Source organism: Hipposideros armiger, unplaced genomic scaffold, assembly GCF_001890085.2.
Source record: "Hipposideros armiger isolate ML-2016 unplaced genomic scaffold, ASM189008v1 scaffold_5, whole genome shotgun sequence".
NCBI classification, from domain to species: Eukaryota; Metazoa; Chordata; class Mammalia; order Chiroptera; family Hipposideridae; genus Hipposideros; species Hipposideros armiger.
The window spans coordinates 5,292,036-5,318,224 of NW_017731355.1; the positions used below are offsets into that span (position 1 = coordinate 5,292,036).

Here is a 26,189-nt window from a genome sequence, read left to right on the forward strand (position 1 = left end):
GAATAGAGTCAATGGAATTGTAACAGCTATATATGATGTCAGAGGGGTAGTAGATTGGGGGAGGGAGGTTATCACTTTGTGAGGGGTGTAAATGTCTAATTATTACACTGTTTTGTATACCTGAAGCTAATAAAAAAACCAAAAACAACAACAAAAAACTAATAAGCTAACCTAATGTGCAATCACCTCTGTCAGTTATTTTATTTGTTTCATCTCTGAAAAGTAGGAGTGAAGTGCAGTTTTACCACACAGGGATGCCATGACTAGGGCACACATCCATAAACATGTTACCTTACCAATCACATGTTGTGTGCTGTCTCACCATAAATGACAGCCCATTTCTAAGGGGGACTTGGAAAGTGCACACTCTAGTGCAGACCCTGTAGCCATCTCCCTGCACTGACTCTGAGCGGCAGATCCCACAGAGGAGAGGACAGGAAGGGGTGCTGTCCTGAAAGCTGAAGGCAGCGCTCTGGAACTTTCCATCTCGATGCACACGGCAGGCGCCACAGCCTCCGGTTACCCCAGGGTCTAGCCCTGCAGCAAGGACCACCCCATGGTCACCTGGAGAAGGGCATGCTCCTCTGGTAAGAGGTGGAAAAACTGACCTCCAACAAATTCACTCTGCAACACAGCAATGCATTTGCTTTTGAACATTTTATGGTTCTAGACATGAGCAAGAATGGGCATGGGAAGAAATGAAGAAGATGCAATATATTTGTGAAATGAGTAGTTCAGTGAAAATAAAAATAATGGTGAGATTTCTTTTCGTTGTACACCTTAAGATGAAGAAAGAGAGAGAGAAACTGAACTGTAATCTCACGTAAGAACATGGGATGGGGGATGGCCGGTTAGCTCAGTTGGTTAGAGCGCAGTGCTCATAACACCACGGTTGCTGGTGTATGGGCCACTGAGATGCGCCTTCCACAACTGGATTGAAACAACTACTTGACTTGGAGCTGATGGGTCCTGGAAAAACGCCCTCCACAACTAGAGCTCCCCAGTATAAAACAAACAAACCCCCCAAAAACAAAAACAAACAAAAAGAATAGGGGTTGGTACACTTTACAGGGAGATATTTAATTGACCAATGGACAACTGATGCATGTGACTCTGTCTGCTGCATCATCTAACATTTTCTAATCTGAATATTTAAGGATTTGCATACACATGAGCTATTTACTATAGGAAACAAAGCTAATGGAAACAATAAACCCAATAAGAATTATAAATAAAAATAGAGCATCTTGTAAAATGACTAAGTTGAAAAAGTAAAGTTCATTGTTCCACAATTCATTTACATACTTCTTTTTAAATAATATATTTAGTGGGTAAACAAGGTATCCCTTGTTTCTAATGAGCACTGGCAAAAAACTGACAAAAAACACACAGGCATCCACCATACACCACATGTCTCAGTGAGTCAATAGTAAATGTGAGCCCTAATTTGTTGCCACAAGCAGGCAAACTTCCACATGCTATAAATTGAATCTGACATAAATTGATTTTACACTAACATATCAAAAGACCTGCCATATAATTATTTTAATACATAGGCCAGTTTATCAGCTGTCAAAGCGATCTCTTGAGTACTGAATAAAAAGACTGAAATTTACCCTTGCTTAAAATAAAACAAAATACAAAACCCTATCGATTATTCAAAGTGATAGAAGCAAAAGCCCTCATTTAAAAAAGTGTAAAAGGGAGGGGATGTTTTCAATTTCTCCCCTCATACTATTTGAATTTTTATTTTTAAGGTTTAGCCTAGATTTAAAACTTGTCCATCTGCTGAAGAATCTCCTTTTCTTTATGGAATAAAACCAGTTCAATAAGGCCACATCATTGTTACATAGAAACATGAAAATATTTATTCTCAAAAGACAACATTTATCTTGGCAGTTGGTGTTTTCAAGATGTTGAGCCTGCTGGAATCGTGCAAGTTCCAATCCCAATATAAAAAATTTTAAGTAAGACAATAGCTGTCTTTCCTTGGAAGTACAAGGAAACCTACATGTAACTATCAATAAGATCCCACACAAGCCATTCATAAATGTTGTTGGTAGAAGCTTGGATATATGTATATGTGGCTACTACTCCTCAAGCCTCATTCAACTGAACCTTTTAAAAGGACCCTTACTAGCTGTGTGTCCTTGGGTCATACTCTCTGAACCTCTTTCTTAACCTGTAAAGTACTACAACTACCTCGAAGGGTTACTGAAAAAACTTGAGATACTGTTTGTAAAGTACGCAGAGTACAGTGCCCAACACATAATAATGACTATTACATTCAACTACTTTTATTACTAAAACATTCATGATCTCTACTGGATGAGTTAATACTTAATTTCATAGGGTCCTCCAAGTTCTTGATTGATTTCTAAGGCAAAGAATATTTTTAATCAGGTAGTATGTGCACAAAGTACCAAATGTTACCAGTGAATAGCACGCCCCTTCCGATTCTAGTCCTGAATCACAAAGAGCACCACAACTACCAGAGTCTGTGGATCCTTTCAAGGAAAATTCATGTCTATACTAGCACAGAAAATATTAAGAAATGATAGCACACTGTACAGTGTTCTCTTCCTTGCTTCTTTCAATTAACAACAAACTTGTAGAATGGTCTATGTCACCTGGTTATTAGTGCTGTCTCACTCTTTTTGATGTACAGATGTAACCTTATATATCTAATAAATCTCTTTTTAAATTTAATTTAAAAAATGAAAAATTTCTATTTTATAAGCAATGCTGCAATGAATACCCATATGTTCATTTTGCATATAGGAGGATATAGCTATAGGATAAATTCCTAGAAATGAAATTGCTGGGCCAAGTGGTATATTCACCTTTAATATTGACAAGTTATTGTCAAACTACTTTGCATAGAAGTTATACCAATTTAAATTCTCACCAGATGTGGAAGAGTGGGTTTCGCCCACACTCATAGGGAGTTATGAAGTGTTATGGTCTGTACTGCCTGACATGTGAAAAATGATGTCATTGTGCTTTTAATTAGCATTTCTACTATCATGGGTGAAGTTGAACATGTTTTAAAGGGCAAAAGAGATACACGATCTGAAGAGAAGCCAGAGCACTGAATGTGTTTTAAAATGCTTAAAATTCGTCTCTTTTTCTTTATGAACTGTTCATATCCTTTGCCCATGACTCTTTGGGGTTATCGGCCTTTTTCTTACTGATTTGTAAGTACTCATTATACATGAAAGAAACCACTTCTACTGTCTGTTGCAAATTCCCCCGCTCATTCAGATTTTAACTTTATTTAAGGTATTTTTTACTATGTTGATTTTTTTAGAAATGTACTCAACGAAATATCAGTATCTTTTTGTTTCCAGATTTGACCTCATAATTAGCAAGGCTTTCCTCACTCCCAGACTAAGCTAAGAATTTTTCATTCTTCTTTAAGTACATTTATGATTTTCCTTTTTATGTTTAAAATATTACTTGAACAGTTGTCTCAAGAGTCGTGAGTGCTTATAAAGAAGAGTTTCTATTTTCAGCATATAAAGGTCATATTGTATGCATACAATGCACATTTTTTTTCTTTTTCCTTATATTCCTGTACATTTTAAGGAAAGTGATGCTGTTACATGATACATAAATCTAACTCTTAAGACTTTCATTGGGTTGCACTCCTTTCATTATATACAAAACCCTTTTTTGACTTAATACTTTTTTACCCTGAATTAAATCTTCTTTAATATTAAGATTGCAACTTCTGCCTTTTTTTGGTTTGTTTGCATTTCATTGGTATGCTCCATAATTTTACCCTAAATCTAGATCACTTTTTAAAGACATGTCTTATGTAAAGCCTGTAATTGTATTTTTATGGAATCCATTTCTTTTAATAGGTAAGTTTAGAACATTTACATTTTTTGATAGGTACAAGATATATGCTCTACTGTCTGCTTATATTGCTATCATTGTCTTTTATTTAAAAACAGATTTACTGAGCTGTAATTGAGAGATAAGCTGCATCTATTTAAAATGTACAATTTGATAAGTTTTGACATGCTTATATACCTATGAAACCATAATAAAAATTATGCACAACTCTATAACCCATAGAAGTTTCCTCACCATGCCCCTTTGAAGAATATCCTTACCTTCCAACCACTTCCTCATGCTCAGGCAGTCAGTGATTTGTTTTCTATCACCACAGACTAGACCGCAATTTATAGCATTTTATAGAAATGGAATCTTACACTATGTACTATTTTTTCGGTCTGGCTTCTTTTACTCAACATCACTCTTCTGAGATGCATCCATGTCGTTACATGTATCAATAACTCACTACTTTTATTGCTGAGTAGTATTCCCTTGTAAGGGCATACTATCATTGGCTCATCCATCCATCTGTTGATGGACATCAGGGTCAGTTCTAGTTTTTGGCTATTGCAAATAAGGCTGTTATGAACACTTATGTATAAGTGTTTGTATGAACATACGCTTTCTCTTGGAAAAATATCTAGGTATGGAATAGCTGGACATATGGTAGGTATATGTTTAACTTTTTAAGGAACTGCCAAATTATTTTCCAAATTGATTGTTCCATTTGGCATTCCCATCAGCAATGCATGTTGAGTGCCACTTGCTCTACATCCTTTCAACCCTTGGTATTGTCATCTTTAAATTTTAGCCATCCTTATGAGTATGGAGTGATACCTCACTGTGGTTTTAACTTGTATTTCCCTAATGACATTGAGAACCTTTTCACATACTAACTTGCCATCTGTATATCCTCTTTGGTAAAGGGTTTGTTCAAATCTTTCGTCCATTAACAAAAAAAAATCAAGCTATTTTTTTATTGAGTTTTGGGAATTCTTAAAAATTCTGAATACAAATCCTTTATCAGAGATACAATGTGCAAATATTCTCTCCCACTCTGTAACATGTCTTCCCATCCTCTGAATCATTTCTTTCAAAGAGCAAAAGTTCTTAATTTTTATGTCTAATTTATCAACTTGTTCTTTTATGAATCATGCTTTTGGTTCTGTATCTAAGAAATCTTTGTCTAATCCAAAATCACAAAGATTTTTTTCTTATGTTTTCTTTTACAAGTTTTTATATTTAGGTCTGTGATCCATTTCGAGCTAATTTTTTAACATGGTAAAAGGTATGGATGAAAGTTCGTATTTCTGCAAAAGGATATCCAAATGGTCCAGCACCATCTGTTTAAAGGGCTGTCCATTTTCAGCTTGAATCGCCTTTGCACCTTTGTTGAAAATCAGTTGTTCTATAAGTGTGGGTCTATTTCTGGACGCTATTCTGTTGCTCTATTTTTATATCTTTACATCAATACCACACTATCTTGATTATTGTAGCTTTAAAAAAGTCTTGAAGTCAGTCAGTGTAAATATTTCAATTCTGTTCTTCCTTTTCAAAATTGTTTTGGCTTCTTCAGATTTTTGCATTTTCAAGTGAATATCAATTTTTAAAAACATGCTGGAATTTTGAATGGGAGTGTATTGAATTTACAAATCATTTCGGGAAGAACTGACACCAATATTGAGTTGTTTGATCCATGCACATGGTATATTTCTTCATATTATTAGAGATATGTTATATCTCTTAGCAATGGTTTGTAGTTTTCAGTGTAAAAGTCATGCATATCTTTTGTTAGATTCATCCCTAAATATAGTCTATTCTCATTATTTGCCATAGTTACATTCTGTAAAGTTGTTTCAAACACTGAATCAGTGAATACCCAGGGGGAAATGCAGGGTTAAGGTCCTGTGAACTTCTGGTCACAACACTTTTGTCAATTGATCAATATGTACCTTCTTTTCTGCCTGTTTCTGTTTAAGGACACCTTGTTTAATATACCTTTCTTACAAATAGTTGTCTAAAGTAAGAGAGTTGAAACAAAAAGGCAGGATATCGTCTAGTTCAACCTTGGCCTGGCAACTCAAATTTTTCACCATGCTGCCCACCACATGAATGACTGGGAAAGTGCCATGAGTATTGATTTTGGGGTTACACATACATTTTAGTGAGTAGGTGAATTTGAAAATATGAACTCAGCAAATAAGGAGGATCAACTGTATTTTACATGTTTGATGCTACTGTAAGTGGTATTTTTAAAAACTTCCAGTTTCTGAACTTCTGTAGTGTATTTTTAAAAATTGATCACATTAGGGTCTCTGCTTTCTTTTCTTTGCCTTATGTTCTGTATTTTATATGGTTACTCTGAAGTTATATTTCCACCTTCGTGGTTGCTCTTCTGTGTACAACTACATAAATATGGTTGCACTCATTAACTCTCTAATAAAAGCAATGATAAATGAGAATATTTTCATTTCTTCTTCACCATCCTCCACCACACACTTTTAATTGACTTTACGTTTCTTGCTGTTTGCTTTTCTTAACCATCAAATATATTTATATCTTTCTGTTTTAAATGATAGTCTTTGTCTCCTGGTTCTAAAATCTGGGGATACTGGCATGCATACATTACATCTCACCTTTTCTCCTCTTCTTCTCTCCCATTTTATAATATAATTTATACACTGTTAGAAATTATAACATTTACATTCTATTTTGTGGCAATCACTCGCTCTTGTTTTAGACCTACAGAGCACATTGAATCCAATGATTAAATGCTCTCTTTGCCAAAGATTCTCCATTCACCTCCTATTTGGCTGAAATTTGTCTTCTGGTAATTTCTTCAGAAAGGGCTCATAAAAAGTCTATATCCTGAGTTCTTACATGTTCACCAATATCTGTCTGTTAACTGTACAGTTAAAAGAAATTTAGGATAAATAAAAAGATCCTGGGTCACTAGATTATTAAATCCTTGGGCAAAAGAATCAAAGCATCTAGCACAGTACAGTAAGTAACCTTCTGAACAATCCTCAGATGAAAAGAGCCACTAACAAAAAATGAATAAAAGTCATGAAACACAAAAATGCCTTCTTCTGTGCATATTCTATCTTAAAACCTTTACATTCTGGCTATACTTGATGAGAATCCAAATAAATCAGGAATATTATAAAAGAATCAAGTGGTGACAACAGCACTAGGACATAATGTGACAGTGAAAGCAATGTCAGATCACAAACAAGACACCTTAGTTTGAGGCTCAGCCCCAGCACCAACTAGCCAAGTCCTCAGGCATGTTACAAGTCTGGTAAGAGAGGAAAGCAATGGGAAAGATTTTAAGTGCAATTTTCCATGGTAAGAACACATTACATGTATGGCGAAGAATTATCTTTGCAATCCCTTACTCAACCTTAACTATTAGTAAAATTAGTTTACATTCCTTGAGAAATTAAAGGCTAGATGGCAAGAATAAGGGGGTAAGGGACACCTCAGATAAAACAATCTGATGTGAAAAATCTGTAGATAGCCCATTTACACATAATCAAAAATTCATGGTGGAAGTAAAACAGCTTGATATTGAGTACAGTGTGGATTCAGACCTGATTAAGTCAATAAGATGATTACTATTGATTAGAAGGTCTATCCATGCAGCAGATAACACAATAGTTATTCCTTGGGTGATGCAGAGAACAAAACTCCTAGAACTGCAGCTGAAAATGACCATGGTCAACGGTGTGTTATTATACTTGCTATCTAGCTAAAGGAAGACAAGTAAAAGGATAGATATGCCTTAGGACTCTGCCTGTAGATTGCTGTTTAAAATAAACCAGACCCTGCCTCTAATTTTTTGGGGAGAGACAGAATATAAATAAATTTGACCAATATAATAAATGTGTTGCTATCTAGTGGATGAAGCCATGCTGAATGATAAGCCCTAAAGATGCCACCTATCAAAGAAACTTTTCAAGAATGAAACTATGCAACTAGAGTAGACAAGTCTCCTTTAAGCCTTAGAAAGTCAGCACTCTTCAGTCATATATTTATGTGGTATTCCATTGTATGGATACACTATGATTTGCTTATCCATTCATTAGCTGATGGATATTTACATTATTTCCAGTTTTTACCAATCATGAATAAGGCTGTGGATATTGTTTTCATTTCTCCTGGGTAAATACCTAGGAGAGAATTGCTGGGTTGTATGGTGAACGGGGGAATAACTCTTTTTTTTTTTATTTCTTTATTTACACCCACAACATGTCTGATGCCAATTCTGACACTAACTTTCTGGAGTTAACACAAACCCCACAGGTTAAGGGCTCAGTCCCACAAGACTGCTCCGCACTTCAGACTCAATCACCAGGTTATTCACAACTTCTTAGTAGTAGTAGTAGGTCCCCAGGTTATTCACAACTTCTGTCCAACTTGGCTACAAACTAAGGGTTCCCATGACCCCCATCTCGGGTTCAGTAGTTTTCTAGAGTGGCTCACAGAACCCAGAAAAGCAGTTTACTCACTACTGATGATTTATTACAAAACATACTTTAAAAGATACAAATGAACAGCCAGATGAAAGAGTACATAAGGAGAGGTCTGGGAGGGTCTCGAGCTCAGGAGCTTCTGTGCCCAGAGAGTTGAGGCATGCCACTCTCCTGTCACGTGGATGTGTTCACCAACCCAGAAGCTCTCCGAACCCCATACTTTTTATGAAGACTTCATCATGTCGGCATTATTAATTATAAACTCAATTTCCCGACTTTCTTTCCTCTCTGGAGAATGGGGGTGGGGCGGGGCTGAAAGTTCCCAGCTTCTAATCATGACTTGGTCTTCCTAGTGACTGTCCCCCATCCAGGAGTCTACCAAGAATTGACTCATTAGAAGAAAAAGACACTCTAATCACCCAGGACATTCCAAGTTTTTCATAAACACCCTTTGTCAAGTCAGGAAGTTTGTTCTACGTCCAATTTCCTAAAAGATTTCATCATGAATGAGAGTTTAGTTTATCAAATGCTTTTTGTGTATCTATTGAGATAATCATATGGTTTTCTTTTTAGTCAGTAGATAGAGTGAATTACATTGACTGGTTTTGAAGGATGAACCAACCTTGCATTCTCGGGATAAAACAATGCAAAAATCTTACAATTTCCTCTCTCTTGCTCTTAATGTTATTGTCATACATTTAACTTCTATATGTTATAAATCCCATACATCATTTCGCTTTAGTTATCTTTTAAAGACATCAAAAATAAGAAAGAAAGGTCTTTTATATTTAACCACATCTTTACAATGTCTAAAGTACTTTCTGTAAATCCAAGTTTCCATCTGGTATCTTTTTTCTTCTGTCTGAAAACTTTAACATTTCTTGTTGTGCTGGTTTGCTGGCAATAACTATTTCAGCTTTGTTTGTTTAAAACAGATCTTCATTTTCTTTTCAGTTTTGAAAGATATTTATGCTAGGTATAAAATTCTAGGTTGACCATCTCCCTTTTTTGCTCCATCCTTCTGTCCCTCCCTTCCAGTACTTTAAAGGTGTCAATCCACTGTTTTTGTTTTGCAACGCTTCTGATAAGTTTTTTTTGTTTTTTTATTCTTATCTTTGTTCCTCTTGATACATATTGCCTCTTTTTTTTCCCCGAGTGCTTTCAAGATTTTCTTTTCATTAGTAGTTTTCAGCAATTTGATCGTGATGTATCTTACTGTGGGATTCCTTATGTTTCTTCTCTTTGGGGTTCATTGACCATGCTAACTCTTGGATTTATCATTTTCATAAAATTTAAAAAAATTGTTGGCCACTCTTTTCTTTCCTCTCCTACCTCCATTTTTCTAAGACACCAATTACACATATTTGAGACCACTTGATATTCTTCATTTTTTTCAGTCATTTTTCTTTCTCTGCCTTATATTGGATACTTTCTATTGCGATGGTTTTAAGTTCACTGATCTTTTCTTCTTCAGTTTCTAATCTGCTGTTACCTCAACTAGCATATTTTCTACTTCAGATATTTCATTTTTCACCTTTGAAAATTTTAATTTGGTCTTTTTTGTACTTGCATTTCTCTCAACATGTTCATGTTTTCCTCTACACTCTTGATCATAAGGAATATAATTGTAGCAGTTTAACCTTCTTGTCTATTAATTCCATCTATAATTTCTCGGTTTGTTTGTATTGATTGACTTCCTATTATAGGATATATTTTACTGTTGTTGTTGTTTTTTGTTATTGTTGTTTCTTTTTTAAATCTCTGGTAATTTTTTATTGACATTGTTAAGTTTCATGTTTTTCGTTGCAGGATTTTGTTAAGGGCGGACTTGTTCTGGCAGACAGTTAAGTTACTTCGGATCAGTCTTCTCTCACAAGACTTGCCTTTAAGCTTTGTTAGGGTAAGTCCAGAGCAGACATTGATCTATGGATAACTGAGACTCATTTCTTAGGTGATACCCTTCTGCAGACTCTACCCTATTTCCCTTGCATTATGAGGTCTTTCAATTCTGTAGGTGGGCCCATAAACGAATCCCCAGCCCTTTGTGAGCTAAAGGAATGGTTTGACCTATTGCTTTCCAGTGGTTTTCCCCAACCCTGTGGAACTCTGCCCTACACATGAGCAAAGCAGTACTTAGCCAAGGGGCATCCTCTGCAGCTATCCAGAGCTCATTCTCCCTATGAAACCTCCTCATCACTGGTACTTTCTCCTTCACAAATCCTCGCTGCCTCAACTACAATCTCTGGCTCTTCAACTCAGTGAGATCACAGGGCTGTTTGGTTCCTCATCCATGTGCTTGGAATAGAAATTGCCTTCATGTAATAAGATCAGGGGAGGATGCTTGCCTCGTTGATTTCCCTTCTCTTAGGGATCACACCCCTGAGCTGCCTGTTGTCCAATACCTGCAAACAGTTATTTAACATATTTTGTTCAGTGTTCCAGCTGTTTACAGCAGGGGGAGGGAGGAAATTTCTGTAGCAGTTAATTCTTCACGGTTACCAACAGAACTCTGTTTTGCATACATTTAGCAAATCTCAAAGGGGGACTTGAGGGCGGAGAAACTAGTACACTTGAAGTGATGACGATTTTCAACCTAAGCAATTCAACTTCTTGAATTATAACCCCCTAATAACATTGAATATTAGTGGTACTCCAATCTAGTTCTCTCTAATACTATTTTATTTTCTCCAGGGCACTTAAGAGCTGATATTTATTTTACTTGTTTACTGTCTTCCTCCCAGCTCACATTAGAAAATAAGCTCCAAGAAGGTAGAAGCTTTTTCACTGTTGTTCACGGCTTTTAAGTCTAATACCTAGAACAGTTCCTGGTGCTCGCGTGCGCGCGCGCACACACACACACACACACACACACACACACACAGTACACAACTACTTTATAAGACAATTATGCACATCTATTCTTTGACTTTGTAGGTATCTCATAGTAGAAAACATACTTATTTGCTATAAAACTAATTTTGGTTAAATCATATCCAATTTGCCCTTGTTTATCCATTACATATTATTAAAATAGGGCCCTATATATATATATATATATATATATATATACAGGCAAATGTTTTTAAAAAAATAAACATCCAAATACATATTTTGAAAGGAAAAACAACATTATATACTTTAATGTTTGTCAAAGTAAATAATATGTAAAAATGCAGGGCGTCCTAAGGAACCATTCAGGCATCTGGCAATTTTTGACAGCATATACTAGTACGAATCTGAAGATGAAGACTACATACAGAGAACAGAAATATATGTCCTCAAAAGCTGCCATTTAAAAAGGTATGACCAATATTAAATCAGAGCATATGGGATGACGGAGAGGAAAGCCATCTGATGCCTACCTGCAATAAAATCTTTTGTTATTTAAGTGACAGGTCTGGCTAACTAGGGATTTCATTTATTCTCTATATTAGTTACTTCCCAAGAAATTCTATTTTTTTTATTTCTATGTATAATTTACAATTTACGTTAAATAAGAAAAGTTGATTCAACCTCAACATAAAATCTTTGCTAAAAGATTCAAGGACAAATTGAGGTTTATTTATATTTTCAATAAGGTTTCAATAAAATGTTCTGCAGATACCCCCTCTCTCCAGAATCACACCTGGCTTCTACATTTCTAATTCATTTTTATTCTGAAGTGAATGATACTTTGTCTTACTTAACCCAAACCAACTCCATCATGACCACCAATACACATCTTAAAATATGTTACAGGTTATGTGTTTTCATATAAATAATGTTATGATTATATTTCCCAAGACTTCTTTCAAAGTTTGTTGACTTGGCAAATGATGGGACTGGGTGATAATACTTTACACACAATAGGTGTTCCAAAAAAGACTGTATGAATGAATACAGTGTAGGAACATTTCTGCTGCGGGCAAACTTCCTTTAAAACATGGCTATACTACCATTAACTAAGAAAATAATTTTAAAGGCCTAAATACCCGTTTTCAAGTTTGACTACTATTATAGCACCCTTACTCTCTTCTATGGTGACTACCTACTTGTATATAAATTGTCAGCTCCTTACTGGCACAGAGAGCACTCAGTAAGTGTTTGCCAAATGAATCAACTATTGAACCACAATACCCTATCCTCTCAAGGACTCTAGATGCCTGAGATACTATTACCCTGTGTTACTCTCAACTTCAGTTAATTAAAAATTCTCCAAGTTCTACCTCATAATCCATTTATGCCTATTAAAAAAAAAACACCACAAAAAACCCAAGGGACTTATGGTACACAATGCCTGGAGTCTCAGGCTGTCATGTCAATTTAGATAGGAATACAAGATGAACATAAATTGAATAACTAAAATATCATAAATGTGGCTACTTTTGATGTAGCAACCCACAGAGCGTTAACAACTCTGCCTGATATGCTATGTTAGCTTCATATAATTGAGACATTTAAAATTTTACACCTAATGGTCCCTTCATTTATGCTTAAAGGCCTCTTCCCAAGAGTTGTGGGTGTCAAAACTTGTGTTTTGGACTTGGTTTTGCCTACCATTTGCAGAGACTAAAGCAGGCTGTGGAGGCAGACAGGTGGTCATAATTACAAGTCCACTGCAACCAGCTCTGAGAATTACAGGCATGTCACTTAGCCTCCCTGCATCACAACTTCTGGGGGTAACAACACCCACCTCACAGAATTGTCACAAAGGTTAAACAGAGTGTCCAATAGAAACTACTATTCCTTGACCTTAAGTCACTTAACCATCATACATTACAATGTACTCAACTGTAGAGCATTAATAACTGTCCAATTTAACTTACATGATTTTTGCAGGAATACAATGAAATGAGAAAATAAACTTGATTCTTTAAAGTTCAAAGCACTGCACAAACATTATGTCACTATCTTCCTAGGAGGGTAACTCCATTTGTGAATGGAAAGAGATACACAAAGGTTAAGAAGCACAAATGTCAGTTTCTGTTTATGGGCCGCCTCTGTCGGGACCTTTTACAGAGCTGGTGTGCCTATCTCTACCGCTATGGGGAGTATGGGCAACTGAGTGTTGGCTACTGATGGTTCACAACTGAGCCCTTTCCTGGGAAAGGTCCTTTGGACCACCCAGTTCAGAAACGGCTGGAAGATGACGCTCTTCCCCCAGGAGCAGCCTACAGCCCATAGGTAATGAGAAATGGCTGAGCCCCAGCCTCACAGTGGGCAACTGTGTGGTCCCAGGCTTCAGGGCTCCCTGGGGGTCAGGCCGGGGCTAGACTTGGGCTAGAAGCACATTGTCTCAGGTTCTTTTCCGGCTCTCTCATGCTCCCCTCATTTCCTTACTGTTTTGTTCTAACAACAGTTCCTCAATAAACCACTTACACAGCCTTTGCTTCTAAAGACCCTAATCTAAGAAACCACCGTATCTTCCAGTGTTGACTTATCCGGCCAGAGTCTGACAACCACCAGCAAATGGAAATGTTTCCAGGACGACCCAGGCTTCCCTCAGGGCTCACCAGGACTTCATGACAGTGTGCTACAGCCCAGCCCATGCTGTGGCACTGGAAACCCTGAAGCCAGTGTTGGAGCAGAGTACATGATATGACAGGTGGCACAGATAATATCTCTGCTCAGAGCATCCTCAGAAAGAAAGATAGGAGTTCCCAAAACCTGCAGGTAAAGGAAGAATACTAGAGAACACCTACCTCACTCCCTGTGTGAAACACCCCTCTGATCTAGTCTGTTCACAGAAGTCAACAGAATCTCCCAGAAACACTTTCCCTGCTGCAAAAGCATTTAAATGATCTTAGGATTCACATATCCATAGGGCCCCCACAGCTGCTGACCACTGTGGCCAGTTCAATGACTGAATGAGACAATGCACATATGCTAATGGGACAGGTAGTAGGGGACACACTCCTCGCCACTGTGTGCAGTCCCTACCCTCTCTGAATTCCTACAGGACTGAACACACAGGCCACATATGCTGCCCCTAATGCCGTTTACGTCATTGGTTTGTGTCAAATATTGCCTCCTCAAGGGAACATTAAGCCCCTTACCTGCTTACAAGGCATATCTGGAGCACTGGCTGTGTGCCTAGCACCATGCTCAGGACTGAGGTTATAAGCATTACATTAGGCACCGTTCTCACAAAGGACCTTGCACCTAACAGATTACTCTAGGAGGATGTGTTGAATTCAAGTGACTGTGACTTGGAAGGGTTTGATAAGAATTCTAGGAAGAAGTGGTCTTGGAGGGGAAGCTGAGGTAACAGGATTTAGACAGAGGAGAGAAAGGTGTCTTGGGGGAGGAAAAGGCATTCACAGTGATGGAGACAAGGCTTGTGAGTAAGACTAGCCGAGCACTGTATTAAGGGCTGATAGACAAATCTATGACATACGCAAATGATGCCAGACAAATAGGGGAACAATTAACTGCCTGGGGGACTTGGTCTTCCTTTTCTTTCCTCTTACCCTGACAGGTGCCAGGAAATGAGCGAATGCTCAATACTGCCTGAATTTTAGGACATTAATTCCTTAAGTTTGGAATTCTCATGTGTGAATTTCTGGACAGTAAAAGATGTCCATATCTCTCTTTCAAAGCCAACAAACATTTCTGAGGATCAACTAACCCATCTCCCATGGCCAAGTCAGAGGATGACGACGGGGGCACTGATGAAAGTACTCACCTTCATGAGAAAGGCCCAGTGCAAGAATAAATAGACACCAAGGCAGCCACTGGGAGAGAAGACTGCACTTTCTGAATTGGCAATGAACCATGCTTGCGAGGTATTCATTCACTCAGGGGAAAACCCTCTTACGAAGTGGTATGGTGAACACGGACAATCTCTCATGGGCACTGAAAGATCTGTGGGTTTCCAACGCCTCAGCCCTGGAATAGTAAGCAGCAGCCAACAGCCTCTCAGGTCTTCCCTCTGGTCATGGCCCTGATGGAACCCATTCTCCTTCCTGTGATTCTCGCCTCGCTTCCCGCTATTACAGATGCAAGCCCACGTTCCCGAGCCTGGCGTTCAGGATTCTCTAGGATGTGGCCTCACATTACCCTTTTGGCCCAGTCTCCCAGTATGTGCCAGCCACATGCTTCCCTCTGCTTCCCAAGGCCTCCCGTCTTTCCATGCCTCTCGCCCTTGGCTCACTGCTCAGCCAGTTGCTCCCTTTCACACTCTCCCCAGAACAAAATGGTAAGACCTGGTTAAAGGCTACCTCTTGTGTGAAGGTTCCCATGACTCTCGATGATTGGAATGAATCACTTCTTATTCTGGGCAGTTATTTTATTTCCCTGAGCTTCAATTTCTTTGACTAAAAAATGGGAATAATGATTGGTATTCTTGTCACTTCAGAGTTCTTGAAAGGTTCAAATCAGGTGATAGATGTGGTTCTAATTTCTAAAATCTTAAAAAGTTGAAGAATGAATAAAAATGTCCACAGAACTTAATGTTCTCATTGTTTACCCTGTTCAATGAAGCCATGTATTTAGTTGGCTCATGTGACATGTTCACTGCATACTAACAGCATAGTGGACCCTGAAAATTATTTTTGTACTCTATCTCACATTCATGCGATCACTTTTAATGGTTTAAATCAACTCAATATTCTGAAAATATATTTTAAGTGATTATATTAAATTTGATCTTGGGGGAAAATTTCCAAATGGCCAGTTATGTGGCAGCTAGCCTAACAATAAAAATAGCACTCATACTTTGTGGTGTGTGTGTGTGTGTGTGCGCGCGCGCGCGTGTGTGTACAAAATAAAACTGGACATTTTTAGACATTTTTCAGACATTTCCCAAACTATAGACATCTGGTGTTTATATTTCAAGTTTCCCCAAATGTAGAGTAATGTATTATTCTTCCAGATTGGATAGCAAAGACTACTTACTAAATGACTACTTTCTTAACAAGATTCCATGGAGGCATTGACAAGGTCTGTCATGACAATTCTGCATACAATTAGAAAATCATTTAAACCTGGGTGAGTGATTATGCCTAAAAGATCATTAGCAATCTAACAGGAGCCCTCTGATGGTAACTACAGAATTCTGTAATAAACTGTGCTGAATTCAACCTTTTTTTAATTCATGATTTTCAAGAAAACCAAAGACAGTGAATCCACTAGATGACAGGGTCAAAATTTACCCAGTGACAATACATTATGAAAACAGGCCAAATCAATCAAGATAAAATATTTTTAAGAGACAAATGTAAATTTCTGTGTATAGGTTCAGACAATCAAGCCTCATGAATAAAGACAAGTGTAGACTATTTCCTACACCATTATTTGTAATAGCATAACGGCAACCTAAATATCCACCAACAAGGGGGTAGTTAAATAAATTAACCGAGTATAGTATACTTTGCAGCTATAAAAAGAAAAAGAACTACAGTATACTGACATATAATGATATGGGAGACTATCAATGATAAATTTTGGGTGATCAAAGCAGAGCAATAATATTATATATAAAATGTCACCATTCTTGTTTTGCTTTTAAAGAATTCCACATACACGTGTTTTCTTTCTTTCTTTCTTTTTTTAATGAAACAGCTAGGCCACTGCATTTAATTTATTATAGTTTCTTATATAATTGTATTTTATTTACCTTCTTACTCCTTGCTTTCTATCCTACCTGTAGTGTATTCCTCTTTTAATAACTTTTTAAGCTTTATTTTGGATTAAGCAGTTTTTTTTATTATTATTCTGTGATTTCCTTTTATTCTGGATATTTTCTTATGACCTATTTTTCAGCATACTGATTCTCTCGCACCTGCCTCAAAACTACTGTTTAGGTCATTAGTTCGGTTTTATTAGTCTGATATAGGGGAGACCTTTCTATTATTTTTCCTCAGTTTTAATGAGATAATTGACATATAACATTGTGTAAGTTGAAGGTGCACGACATGTTGATCTGATACACATATATACTGTGAAATGATTACCACAATAAAGTTAGTTAATATATCCATCACCTCACGAAACTATTTCTTTTGTAGTGAGAACATTTAAGATCTACTCTCTTAGAAACTCTGAAGTATATAATATCATATTAACTGTAGTCACACGCCGCATAGGTAGATCCCCAGAACTTACTCACCTTACAACTGGAAGCTTGTACCCTTTGACCAACATTTCCTCATTTCTCCCATGCCCCAGAAACCACCACTCTACTGTTTCTATGAGTTCAGCTTGTTTTTAGATTACACATATAAGTCATATCATACAGTATTTGTCTGTCTGACTTGTTTCAACTTTGCTGAACACCCTCAAGGTCCATCCATGTTGTTTCATGTTGCAGAATTTCCTTCTTTTTTATAGCTGAATAATATTCACACACACACACACACACACACACACACACACACACACACACACACACAGACACACACACACCTTCTGTATCCATTCATCCATCGATGGACACTCAGGTTGTTTCTATGTCTTGGCTATTGTAAATAATGCTTCAGAGAATGTGGGGATACAGCTATCTCTTCAAGGTGGTGATTTAATTTCCTGTGGATATACACCCAGATTTGGATTGCTAGATTGTATGATAGTTCTATTTTTAATTTTTTGAGGAAGTTCCATATTATTTTCCATAGTGGAAATTTATATTTCCACCAACAGTGCACAAGGGTTCTTTTCTCCACATCCTCACCAACACTTATCTTGTCTTTTTGATGATAGTCATACATATTATCATAGTTTTGATTTGCATTTCCCTGATGATTAGTGATGTTGAGCATCTTTTCATGTACCTGTTGGCCATTTGTATGTCTTTTTTGGAAAAATGCCTATTCAGGTCCTCTGACTCTTTTTAAATTGGATTATTAGTCATTTTGCATTTGAGTTGTATGAGTTCCTCATACATATTGAAGGTTTACTCCTTATTTGATATATGGTTTGCAAATATTTTCTCCCATTCTGTAGGTTGTCTCTTCATTTTGTTGATTGTTTCTTTGGTTGTGCAGAAGCATTTTAATTTGATGTAGTCCCACCTGTTTGCTTTTGTTGCTTGGGCTTTTGGTGTCATATCCAAAAAATCATTGCCAAGAACAGTGTCAAGTAGCTTTTTCCCTATGCTGTCTTCTAGGAGTTTTACGGTTTCAGGTTTCAAATGTAAGCCTTTAATCATTTCAAGTTATTTTTTGTGAGTGGTGTATGATAAGGTCTAATTTCATTGTTTTGCAATGTGGCTGTCCAGTTTTCCCAACACCATTTATTTAAAAAGCTATCCTTTCTCTATTAAGTATTCTTGGCTCCCTTGTCAACTATTAGTTGACTGTATATCTGTTTTTTTTTTAAATATACATGAACAGCTATGTTTGTATAAATGAGAGCAACTAACATTTGAGCTCTTACTATGTTCCAGACACTATTCTCAAAGTCCTTTATATATGTATTAGCTTCTTTAGGCCTTACAATGAAACGGGTACATATTCATGCCTCCATTTTATTTCAGTACGAAGATTAAGTTGTGGAGCAAGAACGTAAAAGGCAATCACATTTCACACTACCAGCAGAGTTAATGGGGTGGAGAAGGGTTTTCTTCATCTAGTTCTGTATTATTTAAAGGTTTTCAGAGTGCATATAATACTTTCTTAATTCAGAAAAGGATGTGGCCAAGGTGATGAGTGTTAAGAAAGGTTGTGCAATATGAGTCAACAGTGCAATGAAATAATAAAAGGGAACAGGAGACACACAGCTCTGCTACTTCCTGGGTAAGTTACCTTGAGCAATTTACTTAATATCTGAGTCTTAGCTTCCTTATCAGCGCACTGCTGATAATCAAGCCTACTTGCAAAGTTACACGGGTTAAATAACACAGGGCTGTGCCAAGCCCACACTTCCTGGCACACAGTTGACCTGCCTCAGTAAACACTTCTTACACAGCGAAAAAATCATTTGAATCAATATGGGTAGACCACAATAACCCTGAGGAGCACTCAAATGCAGAGCACACAGAACAGACAGAACACAGGAGGAGATGTAAAACAGACAGGGAGAAGGGTTGAAAGAACTGGAGCGATTTGCCATTGAAGTGATATCTTGGAGGATAATTAGTGGCTGACTTCAAATAATTAAAGGGCTGTTCATTAAAAATTTTTTTTGATTTTTTGTCTGTTTCGCTTTGATTGCCGAAACAAAAACCAATATGGAGAAATCACAGGAAAGAGGAATCAGAGTCAAGTACAAATATATAAACCTTGTAAGAGTTTCAGCTGTTGAAAATGGAGCTGAGTTGCCAGCCTTGAACCAGCCGCCCTTCCCAAGTCACAGCGGGCTTCACTTGCTGTGCTCGCCCCACCAGAGCAAGTCCACAGAGGCTGTGCCAGGAGTGCTGCAGAGGGGATCTGTGCCTACTGAGAAAGGACGGACTAGCTGCTCCTAAAGTCTCCTGTTCCTTTCAGATTTATAGGAACTATGGCATTCAGAGGAGCTATTCAGTTAAAAAAGTCTATTAGTTCAGTAAGAACTGATATTTTAAAGAGTGAAACTGTCTGGCTATTCTCATTTTTATAGATGAAGAAACAGTTCCCAAAGGAAGAAAAATTGCCTGTACAGATTGAATAATACAGATCAAACAGACCAGAGTAATAACTCTCCAACCTCTAAGGCAGCAGGTCTCAAAATCTGCCGGCTATGAGTTCACTCAGTGAGCATATGGTGCACATGCAAATGACTAATGGTAATCAAACATTTTTATATGTTCATCATAACTTTCAGATATCAATAAAATGTAAATTAGTAAGTATTCTGTATTAGCATATTCTTACTCAGATTAAATGATGTATTTAGCTTGAGCAACAGTCTGGATCCAAATCTAAGCCGATTAATATATTTTAAATTAAAATAAATTAGAAAACCAGAACTCATCGTGGTGATACAGACAGCTAGGAATGGCTGCAATGTCTTGTTCCAGTAAGTAGTACAGATATTTGCATTAAGGATGAACCCAGGTATCGTGGAGAAACTTCTCCTTAAAGATTTCTTTTAGCATCTATTAGAAACTGAAGCTATTCTTAAAAGCTGGGAAATGGGATGTTTCAACTTGGGAGGAAATGGTGAATGGCTTCGCCATTCCTTTTTTGTGTGTGCACTAGCCTCAGATTTTTACATATGCCCAACATATTATGGCTTTTTTGGATGAAAATCAGCATATGCTAGAAAAGAGTCAAATTCCTGATGATCAAGTTGTCAGCAGCATCATCCGATTTTTAAAAATTGTCAGTATGTGATTTCTGTCACTGACCAGGAAGAGAAAGGTTAAATTGGAAATGATAAAAAGGCTTATGCGATATACTACCTGACCAAATCAAGAGATACCACAGCAATGGCTTTTACTCACAACAGGACCATGAACAAACACTTCATTTCACATTGCATTTCAAAAAGATCTTCTCAACAGCCAGCAAAATTCAACGTAGAGAAGCTGAGATGTTTACTTGCTGAATATTTCTTCATACAGCCCAGTGGAAAATACACATTTAATGATGGAGCCTTCATCATCCTTGGTGGAAAAAGTGGAGTGTGGAGAAGTATCTGTAGAGTGACATCTCCCTGGCTGCTTGCTTATTGGAGCTCTGTCACGAGGAATGTCAAGGAACCTTTCGATTAACATCAGAGCCCACAAAATAAGCAGCTAAAAAAAAAAATCTCTCCATTTGAAGCAGTTTTCAGTGAAAAATCATTGAACACTTCTCCTTGATATGTGTTATCAGACATAGGCTAAGGGCTGACTCATACCCTGCACATCAGTGATTTCAACAAACTATACAGTATTCATCCACACACACGATTGTGCTCCCATACTGCATACCACTGATTAATTATGTGACAAGCAAGAGCAACGTTCGATAAAGGGATTTTATACAACTTGTTGCTCTTCCTCTGTGAGTGTGTTTGCCATCAGCTTTGAGGTTGATGTTGCAAACTTCTCAGCAAAACCGCTTTTGCTATGACGAATGCATCTTGGATGTCTCGGAGGTTTTGTTCTATTCTGGGCCCCTGGTGAAAAAATTCATCAATTTCACCCTGGAACACATTATTTTGTACTTGATCTGGGAAGACTCAACTAGTTTACTAGAAAGGCCACTGTACTTTGCCTGAAAATGACTCAAAAGCATAGAAGGTTTCATGCCACTATTTGACAAAATTTCCCAACAGAGAAAGTGCTGGAGGCTGTGGACAAATAAATCACCTGCCAAGTAAAATCCAATTTTCAGACAGTCATTGTGGTACTTTCTATTTACATTTTTTTTCCTGTTACTTGAGTGAAATTATCAACGAGGTAGAGTCACTAGTCCCTAGACATTAAGATTTGCATTCTATAATTACACTGAGTTTCTGTTCACTATGTATGTATATGATATTATTTTGAGCTGTAGTATTTTATACCTATTTTGTCACTTTTTATACTTTAATAAACCACTTCTGAATTATGGATCCAGTTTTGAGGACTGAATCCTGAAAATGACACAACAGTTAACAGCCAAAAATCAAGAGGTTAACAAAAAATAATAGAACAATATATAACTTACAATGTGCCGTGCACTATGAAAGATTTTACATATATTAACTGATTTACTGTTCACAACCACCTTGGGAAGGAGGTAGTATTGTTATCCCCATTTTATAGATAGGAAACTGGGGTGTGACTTCACTTGCCCAAGGTCACAAAGAACCAGGATTTGGGACCAGACAGTCCAACTCAAGAGCCTGTCTTCTTCCCACACGGGGCTCCCTCGCAAACAGGAGAAAACATACTTGCAGAGATCAGGGCATGTTAGGTAAAAGGAATGCACTGATGCAGTCCTTGTAACCTAAGGGGTATTCCTTAGAAGGGACTTGTTAAAACACTGGCCTAGGAAATCCTGGAGAGCTCCTTTATTGCAGAGAACCCTGCAGTAAAGCACTCCACCTCCCTCAGAGATGGAATCTGGTTATAGACGTCAACAGCCAAGGGGCTGCAAGACCCTCTTCCATCCTGTGCCGTAAGTCAAACCGGGTGGAAATTACACAGACTTCCTTGGCAAGCTGGTTCAGGGTTACATGTCCTACCACTATTCTTGGTTTTTCAGTTAGTTTTCATGTTAGTTTTGACTTCCTATTTTGCAAGACGAACCTTTAGCTTTCTCACAGATTCCTCCCACCGTCTGGCTGATATAAAATCATTTTTTATTAAATTGATAGTCACTCTCTTTACAGTTATGGCTATGTATATAATGTTCAATCTGGGGCATACCATGAGTATATTTCCTTTCTTAATAATTTTCCATCGTGGAATTAATTATAACTTTATGTTCACTTAGTTTTCTATTTTCCTATCACTAATTCATCCCCCAAACTTCTGACATGACTATAAAACTTCTCTCTACAGAAACCCATCAGTTAATCTATTAGTAATTCCTCCTGACGTCCACGCCATACACGTACAGACAGCCATTCCTCCCAGAAGCTTTTACCTCTCTGGGTGGGCTGACCTCCAGGGCCACGGCACAGCTGTGCGCCCTCTCACCCTCTCACCATCCCGGGAACTCCCTTCACTTTCTTCTTGTGTTGGAGTTGCTGTTTTCTGGGTCCCATGTTTTCCTCTTTCTTACTTTTACTCCCTCATTTATTTATTTATTTATTTTTGCTGCTGCAAAAAGCTTTATTGTTTCAATTTGGTCCACGGTATGGGAGAGGGCCCCGGGGTGGTTAGAAGGATGCCTAGCTATTTCAGGGAGAGGCTCAGGCAGAAGCCCAACGCTAGGGGCATGCAGAGGGGCCCCTCAAAGGCCTCTGGGCTCCAAAGGCTCCTAGTCGTGCTTGAGGGTGAGCCTTTCGAAGAGACACTCGCCAAGCCCGGCCTGGGGGCTGGCCAGCCTGCGGAGGTTAGTCAGGTGGCCGCCCATCTTCTTGATGAGTTTCACCTCCTCATCTAGGAAGTGGTTCTCCAGGAAGTCACAGACATGGGGGTCTGCGCGGGCAGAACCCAGGGCGTGCAGATCCAAAAGGGCCTGGTTCGGGTTCTTCTCCACGGTCATGGCAGCTTCCATGGCATCCTGAGCTTCACCCCACTCATCTTGGGAAGGCTTCTGCAGGTCCTGGAAGAGGGCGCGACCGCCACGCTGGTTCTGCATCTTCAAGAGACGTTCCGCACCCTCCCGCTTTTCCTCCGTCAACTCACGGAAGAAGTGGCTCACGCCCTCTAGAGCCACATCGTCGCGGTCGAAATAGAAGCCCAGAGAGAGGTAGGTGTAGGAGGCCCGCTGATGCAAGTTGACCAGGCGGTTGACGGCGGCCTCCACCTCGGTGGAATAATTTTGACCACTTGGGAGCTCATGGTTGTTCAGCAGTAAGGAGTTAAGCGCAAATAACGGTGTTAGCTGGTCTCGGAGGCCGAGGATGGCTGAGTTGGTTCCGAAGGTTGAGACTGTAAAAGAGGTTGGAGGGTGGTTGGAGGCTGGAAGAAGGGGCGTCCCTGGGTCTGTTCCGTCCAAACACTGTTGAAGTAAGAGACAGACCCGGGGGACAGCCAAGGAAACTCTACTCCCTCATTTCTGTGGAGCACATCCCCAGCAGGTAGATTTTTTTAGACTCTGTATATCTAACAATGGCTTAGTTTTACTCTTGCACTTAATGGTCTGGCTGGGTATAGAATCACAGGCTGGAATTCATTTCCCCTTATAAGTAGCATATCGCTTTACTATTGAGAAGTTCAATGCGACTTCAGTCCTGATCTTTTAAATATAACCTCATTTTCTCCTCTCTGGAAATTTTTACTATCTTCCCTTTATCCCTGGTATTTTGAAATTTCACAATGAAGTACGTTGGTATGAGTCATTTTAAAATTTTTAACGTAATTCCAGCAGAATGTGAACTCCACGATGGCCCAGATTTTCGTCTGCCTCCCCTGCCTTGAGCAGTGCCTGTCACGGAGTAGGTGCTCAATAAACCTAGGGACGACAGAACAAGGCAAGCCTGCATGTGCGGGGGCCCTTGGAATCCGGAGACATGCTCATTCCCCTGAATTATTAGTTCTTTGGAACTTTTTCCCACTGCTTTTTCTGGAACTCACATTAGTTAGGTGTTGGATTCTTTTTTTTTTTTTAATTGGGGAATTGGGGGAAGAGGAACAGACAAGTTGATGTCCTTTTGGTTCTTCAGTCTAGTTGTGGAGGACATTGCTTCACTGGCTCAAGTTGGCACCATCATTGTGCTCTTCCCAGGCAAGGGAGATCAGCTGCCGGCTTCTGGACGGCCGCTCACAGCGGCTGCTGGCTGCTGGCTACACATGGTAGCCCATGGTAACCCACTGCAGCAGGGGCTGCAGCCTACGCCGTCGCCGGCGACTCTTGGTAGCCCAGCTCCAGGTTGAGCTGTTGTTCAGCATCTTAGCTGTAGAGGGCAGTGTCACTGGCCCTCAGATATGGGATCCAAACCGGGGACCTCTGGCATCCCAAGCCAGCTCTTAACCAACGTGCCACTCGGCCGGCCCAGGTGTTGGATTCTTGAATTGATTCCCAAATAGCCTTTTCTTTTTTTTTTCTCCCTCATGGGGCTACCTCTGGGAGATTTCTGGCGCCTTTATCTTCCTATCATTGAAAGCTGCTTTAACCTGTGGATACCCAATATTAAGTTTTTAGTTCTTTCTTTCCTGCAGGCCTAGTGAAGAGTAATCAAGAGTCCCATTTATTTCACTGAAGGGGACAGAATTCCAAAGCTTTGGTATGCATAAGGTCTTTTTCTTAGGTCCAGTCAGTTTCCCCAGAGAAGAATCCTCAAATCTCTTGGCTGATGTTTTTAGTCCAGTGTTCCCGGAGCCAAGTGAAGGAAGACAGTTGATGATCTCACTATTTAGCACACGGACGTTCACCTGGTCCCCCATTTTCAGTAATGTATCACTTTCCTGCTTTCAGCACACACTCCCAGAAGAGAACATGGGCCTGCCCTTGAGCACCTGTATTCCTCTCCACAATGAAAACTGATTTAAGGCAATTATTTTGCCACTTTGAAACGACACAGACCAAGGCAAGCAATAAATATCATTTGTGGTTTAATAACTAATGTTTTCCACTATTTTAGCCCTCTTATTAAGATGAATTTACACTTTAACATATCCAGGTCACTAACGAATATTATCATAAAGTGGTCTTCTCCAAAAAAATATGTGATATGATTTAGAGTTAATTCATGTTTCCAATCAAAATCAATGAAAAGACATTTTTCACCATTGACAATAAAGCATGTTTAATTTGCTGCTTGAGTTGCTTTAATCACTTCAAGGAAGTTTGCAGCTACTTTCCTCACTTGTTACTCTTCGAACCTCTGTTATCTCTAGGCAAGGATTTTTTTTTTTCTAGGTCACTGAACAAATCCTTTCATTAGAACCTTAAAATCATTAACCCACAAATCCTCCTGGTTAACATCTTTGTCAAATATGTTCACAGACATTGCGACTGCCACTCATCTAGCTTCTGGCCACATGGTTTTTGTCGTTGGACAATCAGTTTCATGAAGCATCTTAGTAACTGATTAAAATAGACATCTATTCATTGTCTGAAATTGAGAACAAATCTTGTCATAAATGTAATTACAGTAAGTCCACCCAAAATTATTGAGCCCCATAATCAAAAGTCACAAAATGACAACAGGAAAAAGAGGGACTGAGGTTTTATGTTGAGAAGAGCAAAATAACTGTAGAGATGGAGTAAGACCATGAAACACCTTTAACTGCTACTAGCACTGTTGGAATAGCCTTCTAAAAATATTTATGACAAGAATCTAAATTATAACTAATAGATTTTTTTTATATAGTATATACTAGAAGACTGCAATCAGCAGGAAATCTAATTAATGCAGTCAATATAAAATAGCAATTAACATCAAATGTTG

General features: G+C 38.4%; 1 protein-coding gene and 1 pseudogene across 2 annotated transcripts in view; both read right to left on the minus strand.

Moving 5' to 3' along the window:
- PELI2 (pellino E3 ubiquitin protein ligase family member 2) overlaps nucleotides 1-26,189 on the minus strand; it is a 161,447-nt gene that overhangs the window by 31,002 nt on the left and 104,256 nt on the right. The window lies entirely within an intron of this gene.
- LOC109384515 (ferritin light chain pseudogene) lies at nucleotides 23,040-25,748 on the minus strand (annotated as a pseudogene).